Consider the following 25,564-nt stretch of genomic DNA (forward strand, 5'->3'; position numbering starts at 1 on the left):
TTTTTCTACTTTCTCGTCATTTTTTTCTTCTTTTTTGACTTAGCTTGGCAAATGACTTACTCATTTAACCCCTCTGCTGCGTTGAAGTGCGTTGTTTTGCTCTTGTAACCGATGTTTAACGCTTGCGGTGCGATGAAGGCATACGCTAAGTATAGGGAGCAAGGCAAACTCAAAGTGATTAAATATCCTTCGAGGTTATTTATTTATGTACTTCGAGTACACGTTGCGATTTGTTTTCCATTTTTGTTTATTTCCATGTTTGAAGCATCGTTAAGCGCCATTTTAAATGCCATTTAGGAGTTGAGTGCTTGGCTGAGAGTGGAGTTGGTCGTATAACTAATGAAGTTACACGTGCTCTGCACAAGGTGTAGAGAGAGTGAAAGGATGTGCTTGGTGCTTCGAACGAAAGTCATTTGAGTTGAAATTAAAAGATGCGTAAACTAAGAAAGAGCTTTTTGTTAATGCAGATTTTAGTAGACTGTAGAATATAATGAATGAAAAACATAATTACGTAAGCAAAAGTATAGAGGAATACATTCTTTTTGCACTAAATTTAAGGTCACATTTAGCATATTAAAAATTATCCGATGTAGATCAAATACGCACCGTTTATTTCAATAACTTTTGCTATTATGATAGTAACTTCTTACAGAAGCCGATAGCTGTTCTTACAGAAACTTTGTTTTCAAAAATTGCGACGATCCCTTATCAGCAGCTTCTCCTGAAGCGAAATTTTCACTAGCAAAGTCAATTGCCATAGACAGAAACTAGACGTAATCATTTAGCGCCAGCCTCGAACTATAAAGTGGATGCATACGTATCTCCCAACTGTGCTGCTGTAGCTTCTGGTCAGTCACTATCTTTCAAAGGATCCAATTGTTGTTTCTGGCCAATCAATATCTATATATGTGGCTTGAGACCGACTTGATGAAACACCAAAAAACGACAAATCAATGCCTCGCCTATTGGTCAAAGCCGACCCATTCTGCGCTTCTTTTTAAACGGTTCAATTGTTGATATCACAGGTCCGAAATAAGAGTGTAATCATCGGAGAACAGCTCATAGCAAAACCTTCTTCCTATTCAATCCAGTTTTGGCTGCAAGTTGCGACGGTTCATTGCGATTCGATTACGATCGTTTTCGCTTGACATTTTCGTAAGTGACCACCTTTCCATCACCAGCCACTTCAGAAATTGGTCGATTTCGTTATGACTCAACAGCGACTCGGAGGTGAAAATTCGTTCCATACGGTTTTTTTGCGATAACTATTGTGGCACCCATACTTCGAGCTTGTTTTTGTAATAAACTTTATTTAAAGGGTTTCTCTTTAATGTTTAGCTTCTGGGCATTGGAAACACTGCTTACGAAGTCGATTAATTCCCTTACTTTGTCGAAATTATCTGACCGGAATCGACGAAACCAAAAATGCTGTTTTTCCAACGCCATATAGCAGATTATTAAAGTCGTCTATTGGAATAATGATGGATTTTTGTTTCCTTAGGAAATATAGAAAACCAAAAACCGCATATATTAATATTTTTCAAGACTTTGTCATTTTTGCTCAAAGCATCTGCAAACTAATAACATTATTAACTTGATAAGTTTTAAGGTAGATGACTTGGATAAACAATAAATTATTACACTGTATACTTCTCTCTGTCAACTTAACTTTAAGTGAGCGGAATTTCAATATCTAGTAAAGTATCTAACAATCAGTAATAATAGTATGACAACATAATTCTTAAAAAGTCGGTTCTCTCTGAAGGTGTGGATAATTAAAAGTTTCGTGGGGTGTGTGTCTTTGCTAAAACGCGCCAAATAGTAGGCAACACTTTTATCAAATTGCTCAAACTAAAAACTAAAAATATGCTAAATGGTCTCGAATACTATAATAGTTACTTTATGGCAATTATGTTTTCAAATAAAAATATTTATTTTAAAATTAATCGGTGAAGGCATAATAAAATAGAGCTCCTGCTTCCGATCTTATAAGTTGGCAAAGCGCCTTGTTGCCAAAAAAATTTGCTCAGCGGTTTCATTTCTGTTCTGACCAGCTAGATGGGATATCTGAAAATGTGAGCTCCGAAGTGCTTATGCCTTAGACGCATAAGCATGACGGCCGTACGAACATAAAAAGGTTAGTTTACACCAATTAAAAAAAATGTAAATGCGTGCAAAAGACGAAAAAAACAACAACCAAAAACTTTGTTAATTGAGTTTTTCACATTGTAGGTTTTGAGGTTCTGTGGAAAAAGTGCCAAACGAAAATTGTAGATCGTTTTATTACCTACAACTTTGCCATAGGACTCGTAGTTTTGCCGGAAAACGAGACAAAACGTGTTTAACCCTTAAAAATTCAACCAACTCTTTTTTCCTCTCGTCTTAAGATTACCAGTAACTAATCTTTCCGTTTATGTTTTGGTCTATTAGCTTCTTCAAGAGGCAAGCAATATCATTTTTGTTTCCTTAAATGTCAGAACAGATTTAATTTAACTTATCTCCAAATAATTTAAACACATCTATTCACTAAAGCTCGGTAACAAGCGCTAATCACCATCCTCTTAAGCACTTTCACTTGCAATCAAATCAATCGCTTGATTATATTCTTGTGTCCATACAATCAAATCCATTATCCTGTAATAGGTAATTTGAAGCGCCGTGAATGCTTACCAGTGTCTATTAATTAATTAATTCATTATGCTGCAATTAAATGCAAGACAAACGACCACTTCCTGGCACGCAAACCCTTCGCCCACACTTCCACTTCACGTCAACAAACCGGCACCATTGCAACACCGTATCACGTGTGACATACAATACTTGCCACCTAGCTGCACTTTGCTCTCCTCTCTTGCAGCCGGTTAAATAACTTTTCGATTGTTGATCAATATTATTATCCGTTCTAAGCCATATTTAAAGCAGATTTTGTTGTTGGCGCGCTGGCGCTGACGCACAAGTGACAATTTGGTTGTTGCTGCAACGCGTTTGCGGTTAAGCCACGCACACACATTTATCAACTCAGCGTTTAAACGTCATTTAGTGTTGGTTGAGGTTATTGATGTTGTTGTTGTTGTTAGTTCTGCTACTTTCGCTGATACCGTTGACCACCGTAATTGAATGCTGCGTCTGTGCATCTGTCTGTCTGTTTGTCTGTCTGCCTGCATGCGTTGATTTTAATCCTTTAAATGAGACAATAAATTATCGAAGCCGGACAATTTTCAATAAGCATAATTAACTTTAAAGATCGCACAAATTGTTTCATGAGCGAGCTTGTGCTTGTTGCATGTTGATAGCACAGGTGTGGCCGTCTGAAATTATGATTTATATACATATATGTACTTACATACAAAAAATATTGTCAGGAACCTTGACTCTTCAAAATAGTTTTAAAGCTGACAACCTTGAAAGTCGTTTCTTTTTACTGCTTTGCCTATACCTTCGGCATTTATTTTCGATTTTTTATTTGTTTTGTAAGTTTATTGACTTCAAGTAATTATTTAATAGAACAGTTCGTGATATTGCAGGAAACCCGTTTTTTTGTAGTTTGGACTTTGAGTATTTAACCAGTTTTGGTATTTTTAATGCAGTCAACCGGGTAGTCGAGTCTCGAAATTAAAAAAAATTTTGAAGTTTTTGTGATATTTGAATAATATATTCAATTCCTCTTGAAATGGTATTGCGAATTTTGTATTTCTTAAGAAAGTGTTTTTTTATTCATGACTAGCTGACCCCGCAGCCGTTGTCCTGCGTGAAATTGTGCGTTTTGAAATGAAAAGAAAGTATTTATATTGTGTTGAAAATTATTTATTTGCGATTTTTCTACATTTTTTTCAATGTAACGCAGCTTGATAAACAACATTTTTTGGTTTATGTTGCGGTGCGTAAATGTACAGAGAAGATGGTTTTCCAACTCGTGAACACGCCACGTATAGCTGGCCGTGTGAAAAACATGACATTTCCAGATTTATGCCGCACACTTCTAGCGACTATCCTTGTGTCCTGTTGATTGTCATCTCGTTTGAAATGGCAAATCGTTAGAACCCAAAAGAATTCTTAGAATCAAGCATTCTGCCCCCTTGCATTCGATAGCTGCGTCACAATTAGTCGAGTTTCATTACACAGTTTCGGCGCATGAAGATTGCGAAACTTAAAAATCGGTCTTTGAGACGCAAATGATGCGGTGGCATACCAAGCCTCTCTAAAGAATTTAGAAATTCGACTGGATATTTCACGGCGTCGTCTTCATTGTCCAGACGATCGATCGATTTTATATCAAACCACCGGAAGTATCAACCGGAATTTGCCTATTTTCCATTCTTATCGAATATGATGTAAAATGTATTTAGCAATGTAATTTTTGTTCGCATCCCCTAACTGTCGCGGATTTGAAGGCTGATATGTCGAAATGATCATCGCGAAAAGTGTACGAAGTAGCTATCGAATCGTCGATCGTTTGCTTCCATTGATTATCATGATTATATCAACATCAAAGTTGTTGTTTGAAAAGTCGTGCTGTGACATCGTGACGATCGCTTTCTGATTGACCGCGTTCCATAATTCAACATGTATGTCATCGCATCCTGGGAGTATTCGTTCATGCGCCTTGGGCTGCCATACGTTGATGACAAAAAGAACGACAGCCGACATTAGCGCGAACTCTTCGTGGCACCGTAACTAATTTCAATCAGTAATTGCATACGGTTTTTTTTATTTCTAAACCTTCCCTGATCCACAGCGAAAATTCTCTAAAAACTTCATCAAGATTGGTTCAGCCGTTCTCGAGCCTTAGCGTAACTAATAAACAAACATTTATTCGTTTGTATGGGAGAAAGACAAAAGCTGTTTTAAGGGGTTTTCCGGCAATTATTCAATAACTTCAACGAACATTTAAAAAATGAATTGGCCAAATTGGTGCAGGTTTTTGCGATTCATTTTTATAGTTATGCGAAACAAAGTCGATACTTTCAAATCGCGAATGTAGACGATCTGTTTAAAGCAGTTTTTTGGGTTTTCATCGATTTTCTTTAGTTTAAGAAATTAGGGAAGCAATCGACATGTGAAAGTGCCGAAAAATCAATTGCCAAAAACACTCTCAAAATTTGCGTCTCTACGCTAAATATTACATAAATATTATTTCTGCTTTCAACCAAAAAAAGTGTTTAACGACAGAGGTATTTCAATAACGAATTCGAAAAAACATGTACAAAAGCAAAGCAGTCCATGCTTGATATCATAACAAATACACTCAAAAGTTATACATGAAAATTCGTGAATAGGATTTAACCAAGTGATCTTCGATTTTTCGTTAAAAATAATTAATCGTCATTTCTCTTAGTTTTTCGAGCGTTATCAAGCATGTTCTGCACATATTTAGTAAATTATTTCATGGTAATTGCTTTATAATGAATAGGTAAAACAAGTAAGGAAGGGCTAAGTTCGGGTGTCACCGAACATTTTATACTCTCGCATGATAAAGTGATAATCGAGATTTCATTATACGTCATTTATATATTTTTCAAATACCGTATTTTTGTAAAGTTTTATTCCGCTATCATCATTGGTTCCTAATGTATATATTATGTATACAGAGAAGGCATCAGATGGAATTCGAAATAGCGTTATATTGGAAGAAGCCGTGGTTGTGAACCGATTTCACCCATATTTCGTACGTGTCATCAGGGTGTTAAGAAAATATTATATACCGAATTTCATTGAAATCGGTCTAGTAGTTCCTGAGATATGGTTTTTGGTCCATAAGTGGGCGAGGCCACGCCCATTTTCAATTTTTAAAAAGGACTGGGTGCAGCTTTCTTCTGCCATTTCTTCCGTAAAATTTAGTGTTTCTGACGATTTTTGTTAGTCGGTTAACGCACTTTTAGTGATTTTCAACATAACCTTTATATGGGAGGTGGGCGTGGTTATTATCCCATTTCTTCCATTTTTGAACTGTATATGGAAATGCCTGAAGAAAACGACTCTATAGAGTTTGGTTGACATAGCTATAGTAGTTTCCGAGATATATACAAAAAACTTAGTAGGGGGCGGGGCCACGCCCACTTTTCCAAAAAATTACGTCCAAATATGCCCCTTCCTAATGCGATCCTATGTGCCAAATTCCACTTTAATATCTCTATTTATGGCTTAGTTATGACACTTTATAGGTTTTCGGTTTCCGCCATTTTGTGGGCGTGGCAGTGGGCCGATTTTGCCCATCTTCGATCTTAACCTTCTTATAGAGCCAAGAAATACGTGTACCAAGTTTCATCATGATATCTCAATTTTTACTCAAGTTACAGCTTGCACGGACGGACGGACAGACGGACGGACGGACGGACAGACGGACGGACGGACGGACAGACGGACGGACAGACAGACATCCGGATTTCGACTCTACTCGTCACCCTGATCACTTTGGTATATATAACCCTATATCTGACTCTTTTAGTTTTAGGACTTACAAACAACCGTTATGTGAACAAAACTATAATACTCTCCTTAGCAACATTGTTGCGAGAGTATAATAAAAAAAGGTTTACCCTAAAGGTGGTCAAATCTTTAAATTTTTGATTGGAAAACCGAAGGGATACGAAGTCTCTTTTAGATTGGAACAAAGTTTTTATGTTCTTATAAATTTTGATTGTTGAAAATGGTGCAGAAGTGTTTTGGGGAGTCTACTTTATCACGAACAGAAGGGCTTTAGTAGTAGTAGTGATATCTTCGTAAAACTTAAACAAATAGTATTGCATGGCATCAGAGAGGTAGCAGAGGAGCTCAACATTTTATATTTTAGGAATCGATTCAACAGACTTAATGTTTTGAAAATGAAGGGTGGATCTTAACTTCTTTTAAGGATCGATTCAATACATTGTGGTTAATGTTTTGATATGAAACCTATATACTCCTGAATCTTTGGACTCGACTTTGAGTGGAGCTCAGAAAAGAGATGCTTGACAGCATAGCTGAAGACCGTACATTCTTCAAACCCATTGTTGCTGGCGACAAGGCCTTATGAATATGATGCCGAAATTGTCAAGTAATCTAGCGAATGGCGCTAAAAAACTGAAAACCAAAAAATACAAAAATCGCTGAAAACAATGAGGCCATACCCACCAAGCTTTTTAATGTTTATATTGACTCAGGAGCTTAATTTGAAGGCGGCAATTAAATTTGTATTTAAATGGCTGCCCAGGTCAAATTTTAGTTATAGCATAATACTGTCGATTACTCAAAAGATTTCAATTATAAATATTATACATACAATTGTTGTATTAGGATAAAAATCCTATCTCATCGGCTAGCTACTGAAGCTACATGTTCTTTTGAACTCCTGCGTTAGCTCTACAGTTATTGCTGCTAACCGGTTATATACTCATATTTGTGGATTCTAACCGTTATTATGTCTCAAATGAGTAAGCATAATTATTATTTATTTTACTTACTTGAACAAAAAACAACCTTACTTCTACTAAACTATGAAACAGTTTGTTCATTTCACTTCAGAGTGATTAATTTTCAACGCCCACATGTCTACGGCTAAATAATGTGGGTGATTAAGTAATCTGTGCAGGAAAATCTTAATTTTTATGTCTGTCTAGATTTTATTATAGCCCACATAATATGCCGAAAAGCAGTCGAAAGACTCGTGTCATACTTATTACGGTCACTGTAATTAGGTTATTAACTGATGATTTGGTAATTTGGAGGGCATGTGACTTCTGTAATATTATTAATTATTTATAAGGATGGTCAAACGTGGGTGTTCTCGCGACACAAAGTATGAGAAAAGTGAGCAGTACTTAAACCTATTTCTAATCTTCGTTAGCCTACAAATTACCAAGTCAGCATTATTAAGTACACAAGCTCTTAATATATTCATCATTATTTTGGTTAGTATTTTTCCTATCATTATAATTATTATTTATATGTTCTGTGAGAGGCTATTTAAATAAAGCGCGGGGTCTCTGTAAATTATTCAGGTGTAATGAGAAATTATAGTTGACTTTCTATTATTACTATTCTATTGTCATTATGACAGGCTACTTAAAAATACATTAGAATTTCGTAAATCGCTAAAGTGGGTAATACTTACGTTAATAACCAGTTTTATCTATCGAAATGAAAATTTATTTATGCAGTGCGTGTATGTAAAACAAATCCCTGAAGGTTAAATATTATGTAATATTGATTCATTTGTTGGCTTCTGTTGGAAAAATTTTGATAGTTTGTTTGCTTAACTCTCCACAGCTGATTTTTGTCCTTGTAAATAATCTCACAAGTGGTTATTGAGAATTACATAGTTAGTTGTTTTACGGTTATAGAACCTGACTTATTTACTTTTAATAGTATTATGAAGAACAGGTTAAAAATATCGTCATTGTATTAGCGCGCATTCACCTTTTTCACTTCAGCTTCGTAGTTATTACAAAAAAAAAAAAGAGTTTATACATATGTATAGAATTTTCTTTAAAAAAGAGGTATTTTACAATTTGGTAAACGAAAAAATAAGAGAGATATTCCAGTCACTCGGGACGTGATATGATCGCGAAAACATGTGGCAAATCGCTGTTGTTATTGAATGTATGAGGAATCCCCCATCTGTCCTTTTATTCCATTATGCATGTGGAATCAAGTGGTGTGATTGTGGTTGGTGTACTTGTCGATGAGTGGTACTCTCGTGAGTAGTGTATACTGAGCATTGTAAGTGGTCATATGGTGAGTGTGGTAAAAATTGCGTATCAGTGTTGTGAGTCTGAGTCGATATTGTGTGCTAGTGTGGTGTGTATGTTAAAGTCGGGGATGAGGCTCATTTATCCAGTAATATATTTGTGAAAGCCATACAATATGACAACATTTTTAAGAGAAATCCCAATCCATGAGTTTCTTCTTAAATTACTATTGGAATTATCTTGGTATTCTTCCTCCTTTCTAACTTAAGTTTGCTAACAATTAAACATTTCTCTTTAAAGACTCAAAGACAGATTTTACTCTAATTAATCTTGAGAATGTCGAAGCTTATTTAAAAATGACTTTGGGGTATCACCTTCAAAGTAACTATTACTCAAACTATTACTTAGAAAACCAAAGTTAGCTATAAAGTAGCCATAAGGCTATTATGTAGGTCTCACGTTTGAAAATCTGCTATTCAGAAAGTCTTAATGATTCTGTTAATTTTAAAATTATGAAGTAAATATAAGACTTTTAACAGTATTTTGAGAAATACCATAAATAGCCTATATATATCAATCTTATATGTGCTTCTTGTACGGTCGAAAATCTCCTATTTAATTTTCTATTATAAATATTCTATATAAATGACTACTAATCTTAATTATTTCCATTTTTATTTCAGCGTACTGATTTAATAGCATAAGAACTCGTTATTCAATCAACGAATTAGCAGCAAGTGTGGCTAAAACACACGATCAACAGACTTCAAGGTAAGAATAAAGAAATACATTAGGTTCAATAAAACGAAATCCATTATTTTGTAATAAAGCGTGATTCATTTCGAGGTTCCCTACTTTTTTAAGCAAAAACACAGAAAATTCTTAGAGAGAAAAGTCTTAGATGGTTCATCCGTTGAATCCAATTTTCGAAGAATCGTGCGAACATTTCGACTGGTAACTGTCCACATAGATTTTAGACTTTACATATACCCCACAGAAAAAAGTCTCACGGTGTGATATCATACGATTTTGGTGGCCACTCGACCGGCCCAAAACGTGAAATTATCAGTCATCACGGTCGCTATTGCGGTTACGTTCTTACCGGCATCAATTTTGAATCGAGAGCCCTCTGTAGACCGATTATGTTGACCAAAAGTTGAGCGAAACGTGCGACACACATTCTATACATAACGTGAATTTTCACGCGTGATGTCTTAGAAAAAGGCTGTTGAAAAAAGTACTTCCACTTGGAGCACCCGTCTTTAGTAAAACGTATATCTCGCGTTCTCTCGAAAACTCCTAACGCAGACTCATCAGAGGTTGTCATCGTCTATTCCTCTGCACCATATAGCAGGACGGGGATGGTGAGTGACTTGTAGCATCGAGAGAATCATTAGACTACATCTTTATATATCTGAAGACCAACTGTCCGGTATATGCGCGAACTGGTTCCTCAGTTCTTGAGATATCGATATGAAATTGTGCACGCATCCTTTTCTCGCCATGAAGTGGGTGACTTGTCGGAACTGCCGATATCGGACCACTATAAGATATAGCTGCCATACAAACTAGGCGGTCATAATAAAATTTTTGTGAGGACAACTTTGTTACTTCAAAAGGTATCTTCCCGGAATTTGGCATGGATTATTGTCCAAAACAGTGCTACAATATTCTAATGCAATATTCAGATCGGACCACTTTAGCATATAGCTGGCATACAAACCGATCGGTCAAAATAATGGCTTTGTGTGAAGAACTTTTTTTTCACAAGCCGAAATTTGGCTTAATGTATTGACAAGGGCAACACTACAATCTCCGAACATATAGTTGAGTGCGGACCATATTATCATATTGTTGCAATATAAACTGATAGATCAGAATCATGATAACTTTCTATACGCTTTTGTGCTTTGAAGATGAATCTTTGATGGGTATTATGGTTGGTGCAGTCGAAAGTAAATTTTATTCTTGTTGGAAATTAGGCTTAATGAAATATAAATTTACAGCTTCCATTTAATTTGAATTTATTAATGAATTGCTTTCATCATTTGCGAGTGAATTTTGCACTACCCGAAGCATTTGGTTGTTCTTATGTGAATATTTCAACATCCTTAGATCTCTTTACTAAATAAATATTTTTCTTAAATCCAATGTTTAAAGAGCTGCAGTGTTTTGCGCTTGATTTTGAAGCCTGCTGGTGCTAATATCACTCCTTTATTGCATATTCCACTCTAACCTCCAAAAGAGCCATTCAAATCTCGCACATTTCAACTTCTCCGCGCCAAAACTTTACTCATTATGTGCGAAGAAGATCAAATATAGAAGCTGCACAAGAAGTGCGAGCCAGAATTGAAAGAGCAATTGACTTCAACTAACACTCTTATTGACATTCGAGTGATTTTCATAGCGATTTTGTGTCGGTCAAAGTTGACTCAAGCGCTCGTACGACAGCTCCGTAAGCGTGCTTCGTGCGGCAGACGCCACTAATATCACATTTCAACAGCGTTGACTGCGCTGCTGATAAATGCTCATATACGATTTTTAGTATATTTTAAGTGTGTGTGTAAGTATGTGTGCATACACCTTGCCACAGTGTTGATTTTAATTACACCGCAAATTGCGCACCTTTACCGTTGGTTGCTCTTCGGTTTTTCTGGTTTTTGCAAAAACCAGCGACTGCTTCAGGGTTTGCAGCGAAAAGGTGGCAAGCGCGGGTTGGTTGATGGCAAAAGTTTGACTGGTCATGTGTCAGTCAACAAACATTTCAAGTGATTATATGAATGAGAAGCAAATGAAGGAATAAATGATGGCTTTTATAAGCTTATGTATGTATGTGTGTGATGCCTTGGGTGTAGTTATTGTTTCCAGCTACAAGTGTGCTGTATAATCAGCGATAGTGTGGCAACGCTGTGTGCCCGCATAAAAGTTAATAAATTGAAAAAAACAATTCAGATAAAAAGTTTTGCCTTTAAAAGTCGGTAATTGCGAGAGAACAAATGAATTTTATGCACGCACAGCGTTATACTTGTATATATACCATATATACTTGTCGACCACTATTTTTTAATACAGTTCGTTCGTTTATACACTCCCGACTTTGTTAGTCTTCTGTCTGTGGAGTTGAGTTTTAGTTGCATGTTTTTTGAGGTTTCTCTTTTAATTAGACGCTTATTATTTCTACAAACATTACCTGGTGGATTTCTATTTCTATTATGCGCGATTTGATGCAGTTGAACTAACTTAAATAAAATTTATCAAATTATGTTTTGATGTTTGGTATAATGACTAAATAATGAAAAGTTAAAAATACAAGTAAGCAAGTTTATAATTATATTAATGTAGTTTAGACAGGGGCACAGAGCTTTCAGTGTAGTACTTTACTTCAAAACAAGTTTCAACCGACTTCTCCTCCACAAGCTAAACCAGAAAGATAATATATGTATTGTCACCCTGATAGAAATTCGGTTTTTGTTGTTATTGTTGCGACAGAAAACATTTCTGAAGTAATTTGGCGAAATACTGCCGATTTGAGAGACCTTGGCCGGATAAAAATACGGGTACGTACCGGTTACGTAGACCCGACTGTCGTTTTCACTAACTTGTGACACGGTGAGTTCACCAAGTGAAACGGCACTTGCTTTTTCTTCAAATGCGGCTGTATTTCAGCTATTTCGTCTTTCAAACGGTCCAATAACGCTATGTAACAGGTCCTTTCTGTTTCAAGGTAGTCCCAAAGTACAGGTGCCAGAACGTTGCCAGCCGACTGTAGCGTTTTTCGACGCTTTGTAGCAAATTCATTATATGCAGTCCACTCGGCTGACTGTCGATTATAATTCGAAGTGAAATGATGTAGCCAGATTTCTCATACTGAAATATTCATGAATGATGTGATGCACATAAGGTGATATCTCTGAGTGCCAGATTTCTCATACTCAAATATTCATGAATGATGTGATGCACATATTCAGGTGATATCTTTAGAGTGCTTGTTATCTCGAACAACAATCATTGATAATTGCTAGAGCACTTTCCGGAAACTCGTCATCAAGTCAAGTTTCTGCTTTCTGGTATTTTTCCCCTGAAAAGGCAGTATTTTATTAACAGGTCGATTGACCTGTTACACCACAAATGGTAGCAGTCAATTGGGGCCAGATATGGTCTATAGTATAGATACATAAGAACCTCCTAACCAAGCTCCCGGAGTTTCTGGTGAGTAACTCGCGATTTCGGTGACCTGGCGTTGTCCTGTTAGAACGTTGTTCCATTGGTCACTTGTAAACTATTACTTTTTTCTTACGGTCCATTTGTGGACAGTGCCGGTCTGAACTAAGAGTCCAAAACGGAGGGGAGTAACTCGTAGGATACGATTTTTCAAAGCGATTCGACCACACTCGTGTTCGCTTGACTATGTCTTTAGTCCTCTTTTGATTACCAGTAACCATCCGCTTCATAAATGAATTGACATTTTTGCGATTTAGCAGTCATTCCCTTATGGAAATACGACGAACTCCATTATTTTATCGGTGATTTTGGCAATTGGCCCTGCAGAACGTGTCGTGGCAACATGAGGTTTACTAGGGGCTTAAGTTAGATTCATATGCTTTTGCTAGCTGACTCGGTTATGCCGACACGAACACTTTTCTACTGTTAGCAGCTAGGTATGTCTTTTGATTCGTAGATACCAATCAGAAGGAATAATAAAGCACTAAATCTGTTCGTTAGCTCAATTAAGATTAAAGTCCAGTACTAAATAACTTATGTGTCGTGAAATTTTTTCGAAGTCAGAAATATAAACTTCCTAAGTTAGAATTTAGGGTTTTTGAAAGACTAACTTTCGAAGTTCGAATTTTGTCCTTTTGAAATATCTACTTTCGAATTTCGAATTTTGGCATTTTTAAAATATTTACTTTTGAAGTTCGAATTTTTTCGAAGTTCGAAATATTAACTTTCAAAGTTCGAATTTAGGCTTTTAAAATATTTGCTCTCGATGTTCGAATTAAAGCTTTTTGAAATATTTCCTTTCGATGTTCGAATTTAGCCTTTTTAAATATATAATTTCGAATTTCGAATTTAGGTCTTTTGAAATGTTTACTTTCAAATTTCTATTTTTTCGAAGTCAGAAAAAATAATTTTCAAAGTTCGAATTAAATCTTTTTGAAATATTTACTTTCGAAGTTCGCTTTTTAGACGACTTTAGAATTACTTATAGTTAGAAAATGAAATAATTAAAAGTATTAACATAATTTATCATGGTATCAAAGTCAGATCTTCAAAAAGAAATTTACTTTTTGTTTTTAAATCCGTCCGTTGATATACCATTTGTTTTACAAGCTTAGTCGAAAACATTATGCACTATGAAAATAAGAGGAAAAGGTGGATGATATCAATTCTTTAATGATTTTTTAACTTTTATATTCTATTTTATACTGAAGCTTGTAAAAGGTAAACATAAAAAAGGAAATATTTCTATTTTGGAAGCTATTTTCGAAAATCTGATTTGATTCAATGCCCAGGTGCGTGTTGTTGAAGGTTCATAACCTTTTCGAATAAAGCCCCCCATAATCGGCTTTCCTTTTTGGAGGCTAGTTTTGAAAAGAGGATAAATTAGTTTCGAAAATCTGCTTTGATTCAATACCAGACGAGTATTGTCCGTGCTTCATAAACTTTTCGAATAAAGTCCTTATTATTGAATTCATCAAATGCCATTCTAAAAAGCTCCCAAACAGATCTATTATTAGATAATATATATATTTTTTTGTTTGAAAATTTGCGTTTTTGAACTTTTTTGTTCTTATTTTCGGTATGTGAATATATATACATACATATACACTTATATATATGTATATAATTTTTTTTTTAATAATTAATAATATAATTTACAGTTTTTCCAATGTATTTTCAATAAAAGTTGCAGAAAAAAATCTAAATTCTAACAAACCAATTCAAATAATTACTTAACACAAAAATATATTTTTCTACACCTACAGTTATATGCACATACATATTTCCCTATCAATTTAAATTCTCATAAAATATGCAAAACCACCATTTTGCTAAGCACCTTCGTAAATGGGCTTCCATACACACATACACCCACACCCTCGACATTTATGAAAGCATATTACTCGCATATAGTATCAATAACAATAAAAACACCGAGACCCCATGACTCAGCACTGAGTGCAACCGCAGCCATCACTCATCGCCAATGACACACAGTAAAAAGTCGAGGCAATTTAGCCATGCTAAGAAAAAAGAAAACACAAATTTTGCAAACAATGACAAATACACATGCAATCAACAGTTAATATACCAGAAAGAAAGCGCACAATAGTAGAAAGAGGGTTGTAATGGTAAAACCAAAAAAAAATAATAAATAAGGTTTTTAATTTCTTTTTGACTTGATAGGCAGCAAACTAGTGATTTCCTTGACAATGTGCTGGCTTTAGAGCCGACAACGGATAATAATCTTGTAAAATATAATATTATAATAATGTAGATGACGTGTGTGACTGGTGAAGATGGATTGCAACGCTGTTGGTGTGTGGTTGAAAAAATTCTTAGAGAAGTCGGTGGGCAATTTAGGGGTTAGTGTTATTGGCTGGTTGCACACCTGGAAAGTAAAAATTTAAATTTCATAACTAGTTTAAGTAAGATATTTACAATTTATAGCTCTCACTACTAATAATAAAGTGTGATCCATTTGGAGATTATCTATTTTTTTTTAAGAAAAAACACAGACATTTCAAATTTAGTGGAGATTATGTATTATCATTCGATGGAGCATTTCTTAGCATTTATTTTTTGAAGATTATCTCTTGAAAATGTTGGCCGCGGCTACGTCTCAGATGGTCCATCCGTTGAGTCCAATTTTCGATGACTCGTTCGAGCATTTCGACTGGTAACTGCCGAATGACAGGCGTGAGGTTGTGTTTCAAGGCAATAATCGAAGCGGGATGTTCCGCATAGACTTGAGACTTTACATATCCCCACAGGAAAAGTCTAACGAGGCCATATCACACGATTTTGGTGACCAATCGACGAGTTCGAAACGTGAAATTGTTTACTCACCGAAGTGTTCTCTCAATAAATCCATTGATTGATCCGATGTATAGGAAGTTGCGCCGTCTTATTGAAACTAAATCTCGCTGATATCACTAGCTTTAATTTCAGGCATCAAATAGTTGGTTGTCATGGCACGACAAAGGTCGGCATTGACTGTGACGTTCTCACCGGCATGATTTTTTGAAGAAATATGGACCGATGATTCTACCGGCTCACCAACCACAGCAAACCGTTAATTTTTCTGGATAAAATTTCAGCTTTTGAATCTCTTCAGGTTGTTTCGTTTCAAATACGGCAATTGTGTTGTTTACATACCCATTGAGCCCGAAATGTGCCTCATCGCTGAACAAAATTTGTCTCGAAAACGTCGGATTTTCTAGGATCAATCCCAGCACCATGATCTGTTAAAAAAGGCTGTTGAAATAATTACCTCTAATTGGATCACCCAATACAACGCTGTATTCGATGTTCAGGTTTATGACATTTTCGTTTTAAACGCCGAAAGGATGTGTTTAGTATACTCGCTTGAAATCGTTAAATAATTACCTACACATACAAGTAGGCTAAGTTGTACAGATAATTGTCCTGCATGTATTTCGCTAGCGCTCTATTGCAAGTTGACTTTGACATTAGACGACAATTAGCGCAGTGTTTGCTTTGGTCGTTTCGTGTTAATGAGCTACCTTTGTAGACATACGTAACTCATATAACTACCATGACTCTTCAGTATTTCATATGAAACAAAGCGCTCACAAGGCTTTCAAGGTGTCCTTTGATCTTCTTATATATGTATGTGTGTGTTGGTATATATTTATATAATATATAATTTCAGTTAAAGTGATATTTAGATAGATTTTTTTTTGTTTTTATAGTAGGAGATAGCATCGAAAGCCGGAGTGCGGAACTTTAATAAGCTAAACCTATACTACTCCCATCTCATGTCTCTATGTCTCTCGTACGGAGCCACTGGACTAAGTATTACTTCATGGGAGAGAATAAGACATTTAAGTCTCCTATATTGTAAGGACTGACTGACGCCTAAAAGATTTATAGAGCTGCCGCTTAGCTGACAGTTTTCCATTTTAGTTTTGTGTACGTTTAATTAATTGGGTGTGGCAGTTATAAGCTACAGTGGTCCGATTTTGGTGGTTCCATCAAATAAGCAACTTCTGTAGAATCAGAGGATTAAGCCAATAATTAATTTAAATTTTTTGTGGCAAATAGTATTTTTTTCAATTAGTCCACTTCATTTGTTTGCCCAGTATTTTACTGAAATGTAAAAGTAACATTTCATCTCTGGAAAAAAATGAAGTTCTTTGAACGCTATCCTCCTATCTAGTTGATTCCAATTTTACTCCTGATACCACACAATATATTGGCCTTTTAATAAATTATATATATATATATATATTTTCTTTTTACTCAGATTCAATTTTATTGAAGTTCGCTCGTTCAAATATATTTGACAATAATTAAGCTCATTAAATATCGTTACCATTTAATATAATTAAAAAGACTTCGGTTCCATTTGACTCAACAAAAACTAGAGTTAATTCTATTTATAGCCTTTTCGCACTGGTGTTAATTGATCAATTAGTCGAACTTTGCTCGATTAAAGCGCTAATTTAGATCGGTTCACCATGCAAATAAAATTTATAATTTACTACATTAATTCTTAAACGAATATAAATCGAGTTGAAACTGAAATGAAATTCTGCGGGTTCTTGTCCAGGCTCAAAATTTGGTTGTGTTCATTGTTAAAATAGCAATCAACTGGTGAAGAACTGTTGTCTTTGCAAATAATGTAATATTGAAGAGTTTCGCTTTTCCTCTTTCTGTAAATAAAGCCAGTGCACAATCGAAACTAGATTGTAATAGTTGAATATTATTAATATTTATATATACATAACATTATACATATAGTATATAATTTTTTTCCGTTTCACCAACTTCTAATAAACAGCAAATAAAATGCTTAACGCTTGATCGTTAATTGAGCCTATTTTTAATCGAGTAGCCAGTATGAGTATGAAAGGCAAAAATGGTTTCTCAATTATAATCTTAATGTACTAAATGAATTTGGCTGTTTGAAAAGGCGATTAGGCTAATTCATAGAAGATTGGACTGAGTTGTAATACTTGTTCACTATGACAAAAAAGTACACGGAATTTGTGAATTAAACGCAAAATATTTAACTATTCAACAATATCTATTTTAACGCCTTTTCATAGGCACTTTTTGGGATGCCCTTTAGGCACTTCAGCGAATTCTGTTTTATTTCCTCGATCGGCTGAACAGTCGAAGTGGTCGAAGTTCGTCCACAACGAGATGATATTGTACCACTCGTAGGCTTGTGTTTATGATAAAACTGAATCACCGTAGGCCTTTTCCAACATTCGCTGCGACTCTGCTCACGAAATTTGGTTAGAAATGCAAAATTTGAGACAAATTCTTTGTTCGACATTTTTATCCTTTGTAAAAATCGCAACGCACTGCTGAGATGTACCGACCTAAGGGGGTATTCTGGTTTAGAAGCCCGAATTTTAGGTATTTTTTTGACGCGATAAAAAAAAATCAAAAATTATTTTGACTATCCACTTTTTTACATGCTTATTGTTGATATTCTAAGAATACAAAACATAAATAATATAAGAAAAACAATTAAATTAAAAAAACTGTAGGTCGGCGAATTAGAGACTGATGAAACAATGGCTTGTCCTGGTGCGCAGGATATAAATTCTTTCCGTTACCTAAAATGAAAATTTATGCGAAATCCGTGAAGAGTAAAAGTGTAGTTATCGCACTACGAAACGTTTTTGAAAAAAAAAAATTTTTACGAAATGGTGGAGGTTTGAAAAAAAAGTTTCCTATTTTACCTATGTTTTTGTGGTTCGGAATTTTTTAAAAATAAAATAAAAAAAATTCTTTGGAAAGCTCTTCGTAGTGCGATACTATAATGTATAAGAAAGCTCTGTGTAAAATTTCATGTGAATCGGTTGAGTAGAACTTGAGATATCATGCACACCGTTTCTAGAAAAATTATTATGAGAAAACTGAGTGTAAAGTTTGAGAACTAGTCGCGCGCAGTCGGAGTCGGAGTCACAAAATGAGCTGTAACTCGAAAAATAATTTCAATTTCGAAAAATCCTGTTAGGGAAATTTTCTTGACGGTTCACACTATAAAAATATGCAAAAAAAATCGATTTTTTTTCGAATTTCTAAACCAGAATACCCCCTTAAGCAGCTGCTGTAAACAAATTAGTTGACAGATCGCGCTCATATTTGGCATAGTAATGAAGAACAATCTTACCAACTTAGCAAATGACATTTTTTTTAATATCATTTACCCGGGGAATTTAATTACAATTTACGGTTGTCTTTTTGTCACAATATATAATTATATAAAAAAAAATTTAGGCTTAAAAAAGTGAAAACATAAATGATTTATTGAACTTCGAATACTACTGATTTAGCAAATGTTTCGAGTTCAACCACTGAATATTTTTTCTTAAAATAAAAACAAAAACAACTCAAATTAAGTTATTTTAGAATCCACTTGACCAAAGTACGCCCATCGAGAAGCCAATAATCGTCAATTCGAAATAAAGTTATTTCAATTTTACTCACCAGCACACCAGCACTTAATAACACACTAAAGGCGAGGGGTGGCATATTAAGCGCTGAACTGTTGATGGGTTATATTACGCAAACAAAGCAAAACGAAACCGTAAAAAATAAGGAAATTCGCAATAACAAAATCTCATTGACAATACAAAATTAAATTTCATATAGCTTTTATGAATGTAAACAGATTAAATCGAAAGCACAAAAGCAATCATCGGAAAGAAATAACCGAAAGTAAAAAAAATAAGATCGCAACGTTAGAGAGCGAGCAATGAAATGGAGACAGAGAGAAAGAAGCAGAGAGAGAGGTATGAGGGCAGACACAAACAGTAGCGTATATGAGTTTGTAGATAGATATGTGTGTGTGTGTGTGTAGAAGCAGGTGGGCGCGTGTGAAAAGCTGACACTAAATTTATGTTTTCGTTGGCCAATGCCCAGAAGGCAAACATATAACGAAGTTATGACTATGTGCGCGTATCATATGATTTCAACTGGAGGTAAACGAGAGCGAATGACTTTTTAAATCAGTCATAAAAAATATGTATGTGTACGAAGTAGGTAGCATAACGGAAAGGCACAAAGGTATTGCGTGGGCATGACCGTAATGTACATGTGGAGGATATATGATTATGTACGTGTGTCTGGCTGTTGCTGCCTCCTTTAAAGCGGATATAAAAATAATAATGACCACATGGGTAATTCTTCAAGCAGCAGCAGCAGCAGCGCGCTAGAAACAAAGCAAGGTAACGGCAATGTGCAATGAAATCCGTTAGCAATGTGGCGTGCCTGGCGCGCTTCAAATTATACGAGTTATTGAATGAATGAAAATATAAAACATTTTTACTAAAGCAAAATCAATTTATGTTGGCACAGAGGCATATAAAAAGTAATAATCATAATGTTATTTAAGTGTGACCCAGAGCACGCGTATGTGTATATATTTGTAGTAGCAGGTAGGCAGACCAGATTCAAGGAAACATAACACATATACATATATATGTCAATATGTGTTTTAGCAGGCTTTGTAGGTGCTCTTTTGTACCTTAGACGCATTCGTTAAAGTATTACGAGCGTTTAAGGAACTCATAAGCGCACATAAATTGCGCTAAGCGGCTACAGATGCAGCGGCTTGTTGAGTTAATGATGTGATTTATAAAAAAAAGTTATCAAAATGTTTAAGAATATTAAAAATTAAGCCGCATATGTTTATGAAAAGCAACAGAAAGCTTAATGAAAATGACGACGGGAAATAAAAAGTCTGCTTTTGAAAGAAAAAACCATATTTTATAGACATACATATACTATGTTACACATACAAGTTACCCATACATATCATATTACACCTACACATACAAAAGCATGTCACATCTGCATTTACCTATATGTCATCAACTCAATCATGATGTCGCGCATTAATTTAAAATAATGACATGTTGACGGCACACCACCACCGCTTAGCAGGTAAGGCAATATAATGGAAAGCAGTAAAAAAGTTAAAAAACAGAAAAGGAACAAAACAAAAAATATGAAAAACCGTTAATCGGCTGCCGAAGCTATAATACCCTTCACTGGTTAAAGTTTTCTTACAGGAACTTGATTTTGATTATTCAGTTTACATGGCAGCTATATGCTATAGTGCTCCGATCTGGAAATTTTCTTCAGATGTTATAGATATTATAGTTCGAAAATAGTATGTGCCGTATTTCGTGAAGATATCTTGTCAAATTAAAGAGTTTTTCATACAAGCATTTGATTTTGATAAATCAATTTATATGGCAGCTATATGCTATAGTGGTCCGATCTATAAAATTTCTGTAGATATTGTAGCGTTACCTTGGAAAGTGGTATATGCCGAATTTCGTAAAGATATTTTGGCAAATAAAAAAGTTTTTCCTACAAGAACTTAGCTTTGATCGTACAGTTTGTATGACAGCTATATGCTATAGTGGTCCGATCTTAAGAATTTCTTCAGATGTTTTAGCGTTGTCTTCCAAAATAGTAAATGCCGAATTTCGTGAAGTTAACTTGTCAAATAAAAGAGTTTTTCTAACAAGAACTTGACTTTGATTGTTCAGTTTGCATGGCAGCTATATGTTATAGTGGTTTGATTTTAAAAAATTCTTCAGATAATGTAACGTTGCCTTAAAGAATACTATATGCCGAATTTCGTTAAGTTAACTTGTCAAATAAAAACATTTTTCCCAGAAGAACTTAATTTTGGTCCTACAGTTCGAATGACAGCAATGTATATGCTATAGTAATCTGATATCGGTGCCGCCAAATAAGCAGAAGTTTGGGAAGAAAAAAAAACATATACAAAATTTTATAGCGTTAGCTCAAAAACTGAGCTATATAATTCGCAGGTAGACACACAGACGGACATGCCTAAATCCGCTGAACACGCCACGCTGATCATTTATATCGTATATATATTTTGTGTTGGGTATCTAACGTTTCCTGTTGCGTATTGCAAACATTATGGCAAACTTAATTTACCTAAACATACCCGTTTAGGGTATAAAAAAGTAAAAATATTCATTACTGTGGCAACGCGCCCACCGCACAACCCTCAAAAAATGTTGGAACTGTTTTGCCGCTGCCAAATCGTTATAACTTTATGTTAACATAAAAATTAATGAAATATATAATTTTTATTTACCTCAAGCGCCGCTTGAATTTGCGAAGTGCGTAGGGTTTTAAGTGCATACTTCTAGGCGCATAAACGACATGAAGAGTACTTAAATGAACTTATGCGTTTTGATTAATTCGTTAGGAGAGCACACGAGCTAAAGCAAGCGAAGTATGGGCAGCTAATATTTCATGAGTGTACACTTGAAGTTGGTTGCAGTTGCCTCCAGTTGCTTTCAGTGCATTTAGGCGCTTTGATATGAAGGCATTTTCAATATTAGCTAATTTCTTGCAATTTATCTTAGATTATATTATATGAAGGCAAAGTAAAGCCAAAAGAAATTGTTTTTTGACAATATTAAACAATCTCTTTAATTGATTAAGAACATCTTCATTTTAATTTTGAATTTTTGTTGTTTGAAAAAAAAAAATGGTTTTTTCGGCAAAGTCAATTTATTTTATTCAAAATAGTCTCCTTCTGCTTCAATGCAGCTTATTGCAGGGTCCAAAAGCATGTCGAAAGAGTGTTTTAGCTCGTTGGCTGGTATGGCCGCCAGTATGCCGGTGCAAGCCTTTTGAATGACCTCTACGTCTGCATAACGCTTTCCTTTCATGAGCAAATGCATTTTTCCGAAAAGGTAGAAGTCGCACGGTGCCATATCAGGTGAATACGGGGAGTGGTTAATGGTTAAAATGTGATTTTTGGTCAAATAATCGGTCACAAGCGTCGAATCGAATGTTGGATTCTGAGCAATTTTTGGTCGTCAGTCAATTTGTGCGGAACCAACCGTGCACTCACCTTTCGTAAGCTCAAATTTTCGGTCAAAATGCGATAAATCAATGTTTTGGAGATGTTCAATTCTATTTCCATGAATTTCAATGATGATTTCGACTGATTTTCGATGAATTCGATGTAATTTCCGGTTATGACGGATTTTGATTGGCTCACATGTTGATTGTCAGTTATGTCCTCAGGACCGCTTTGGAAACGTTTAAACCACTCGTGCACTCTGCTACGGGATAGGCAATCATCGCCATAAACTTGTTTCATCAATTGAAACGTTTCGGTAGAAATTTTACCAATTAAAAAAAAAAAAAAAATTAATGTTGGCTCTTTGTTCGAAGCTCATTTTCGCACTGATAACACAAACATACTGACACTTAAATGCAATAACTACAGTTCCAATCAATGAAATGTCATGAAATTCTCACTGGACAATCGATATAGATAGCAGATTCTAACGCACCAGTCGGCATATAGATGGCGCCACCAGTGGGAACTTTTCACATATAAACATGAGGTATATCGCAAAAAGTCCTGTTTAAGATGCGTTTTTTTGGAATTCGCCTTGTGTATACATTTTTTTCATAATCTGTTTTTACATAAATTTTGTCCATTGTTTTTTGAATTTTTTATTCTACTATCGTACTTTTTTCACATATCATGATGTATATCGTGAAGTGTATAAAGACATTTTTTCGGGATTTTTTTATGACATCTGTCGGAGAAATGGCTGGGTGAATGAGATGCGTTTTTTCACTGGCGGACACGATTTCTCATGTTTGGATCATCTGAAACACAAAAACTCAATTTATTCTTAAAAAGTACGTGAATGGTTATCGTCCCTACTAGAATCATGAAAAAACGTTAATAAATGTAGAGTACTTAACGAATTTTTTTTTTTTTAATTTTTCCCCATGTTTTTTTACATAAATTTTGCCATAACATTGTCAATAAATTATATGAAATTATGAATCTAGATAGCCAGATATTTTGTGAACATTTAAAAAAAAAGTAAGCAAATCAGTTGAATAGTTCGACCGGAATCATGTCCGCCAGTTTAAAAAAGTGTGTTTTGAGAAAAACGCGTTTAAAGTGCCAGGTGTGCACTCCAAGCGCTCCGAACGTCGAGCGGTATTATAATTTTTGGGCCTTTTTCGAAACCTTCCAATGGTAAAGTGGGTTTCTACATTAAGTCTAAGGGTATAAGGGAACAGAAAATGCAAAACAAAAAAATTTTTTTTTAAGAAATATTACCCTACCCCTTAAGTCGGTAAACCCCAGTAGTGTGTTGCGATTTTTACAATAAATAAAAATATCGAACAAAGAATTTATTTCAAATTATGTATTTCTAACCAAATTTCAAGTGCGGAATCGTTTCGAATATTGGAAAAGTCTTATGTTGATTCAGGTTCTTCAAAAACAGAAGCCTACGAGTAGTACAAAGCCTTCAGAGACGATCAGGAGGTCGTTGTAGACATGCCTCGTTCTGTATGATCTTCGGCTTCTTCAGCTGATGAAAAAAAGAAAAAGTGAAGAGTATGGTGCTTGCAAATCGTCAGGCAAGTGTTAGAGAGATGGCAATAGAACTCGCAAGTCCGTTCGAATGATTTTCGTGAGCATTTTGGGTATGAAACGCGTTCTTGGTCGACTCGTCCCGAGTTTTTTGTTTTTTTTTTTAAAGCCAAACATGTAATAAATGCCATCGATGAAACATCGTATTCACCAGATTTTGCTCCATGTGATTTTTTCTTGTTCCACTCACTGAAATTGCCGCTTCGCGGAACCCGTTTTCAGTCGATCGAAGAGATAAAGCAAAATTCGCAGAAGGTGCTGAAGATCATCCCAAAAAGTGCTTATGAAAAGTGTTTGGAGGACTGGAAAATCGTTGGCATAAGTGCACTACATATGGTGAGCACTACTTTGACAAAAACACTCTTATGAATGGAAATCATCTTGATCTTGTTTTATTAGTGATAGACGGAATATGAGTTTAAAAGTGGTCATTACTGTAAGTTGAATTTGTAGAAATAATATTCATTAGTTTGTTTTTCACTAGCTTCGGTATAAAAAAACCATACCAAGTTTAGCTATTGAACAAAAGCTCTGCTACTAACCCATCCGCAAGTTATTTTGCTGCCCAAAATTATCACCCCCTGGGCCTGATTTAAGATGTTATAGTCCACACTTTGATTTCAAATAAAAAGGTTTCTGATTTCCCGAACCGTAAAGTTTGTTCCTCGAGTGTTTTTTGAGCATTTTTTTCTGTGAATTTGTTGATAATTGCATACTGCAAATAGTAGTGCAGTTTAAAACTTTAGAAAAACCTATGGGTAACAATAAAAATAATATCTCCTTAATATATGCTTTAAAAACTCTTCCTTTTAACAATTAAATGAGCAGAAATAATTACAAAGAGAACACCACTTAACTACCTTCATTATTTTAGAAATATTTGCAAGCATACAAGGAGTCCATTTTGCACACACACTTATTTTATGAGCATTTGTCCACGCCTAAAAGTATGCTTGATTTTGTTATCACAAGTGCGCTTGCCGCTACGCTTGAGCTGTTGCATCTGTTTCATGCGAAATAAATAAAAGCACATGCGTGCCAAGTTTAATACATATGTTAGTCTATGTATGTATATTTATATATTCAGATATGTATGTATGGACCTATATAATTCTTTTTTGTTTTTGCTTTGGCTTTCATGTAATTTGCCCACACCAGCTGTGAGCTATGCGCTTCAGTGCTTAACCAGCTACCTTATGAGCATTTAGTGTATGAGTCTACAATT

The 25,564-nt window shown here is 35.1% G+C and overlaps 1 protein-coding gene across 7 annotated transcripts in view; it reads left to right on the forward strand.

Moving 5' to 3' along the window:
* LOC126752855 (tyrosine-protein phosphatase Lar) overlaps positions 1–25,564 on the forward strand; it is a 966,561-nt gene that overhangs the window by 253,572 nt on the left and 687,425 nt on the right. For all 7 annotated transcript variants that reach the window (XM_050463852.1, XM_050463853.1, XM_050463854.1 and 4 more), the window contains exon 3: positions 9,350–9,437. The gene's annotated coding sequence lies outside the window, so the exon portion shown is untranslated. The remainder of the gene's footprint in view (positions 1–9,349; positions 9,438–25,564) is intronic.

The sequence above is a fragment of the Bactrocera neohumeralis genome, chromosome 3, assembly GCF_024586455.1.
Source record: "Bactrocera neohumeralis isolate Rockhampton chromosome 3, APGP_CSIRO_Bneo_wtdbg2-racon-allhic-juicebox.fasta_v2, whole genome shotgun sequence".
Classification (NCBI taxonomy): Eukaryota; Metazoa; Arthropoda; class Insecta; order Diptera; family Tephritidae; genus Bactrocera; species Bactrocera neohumeralis.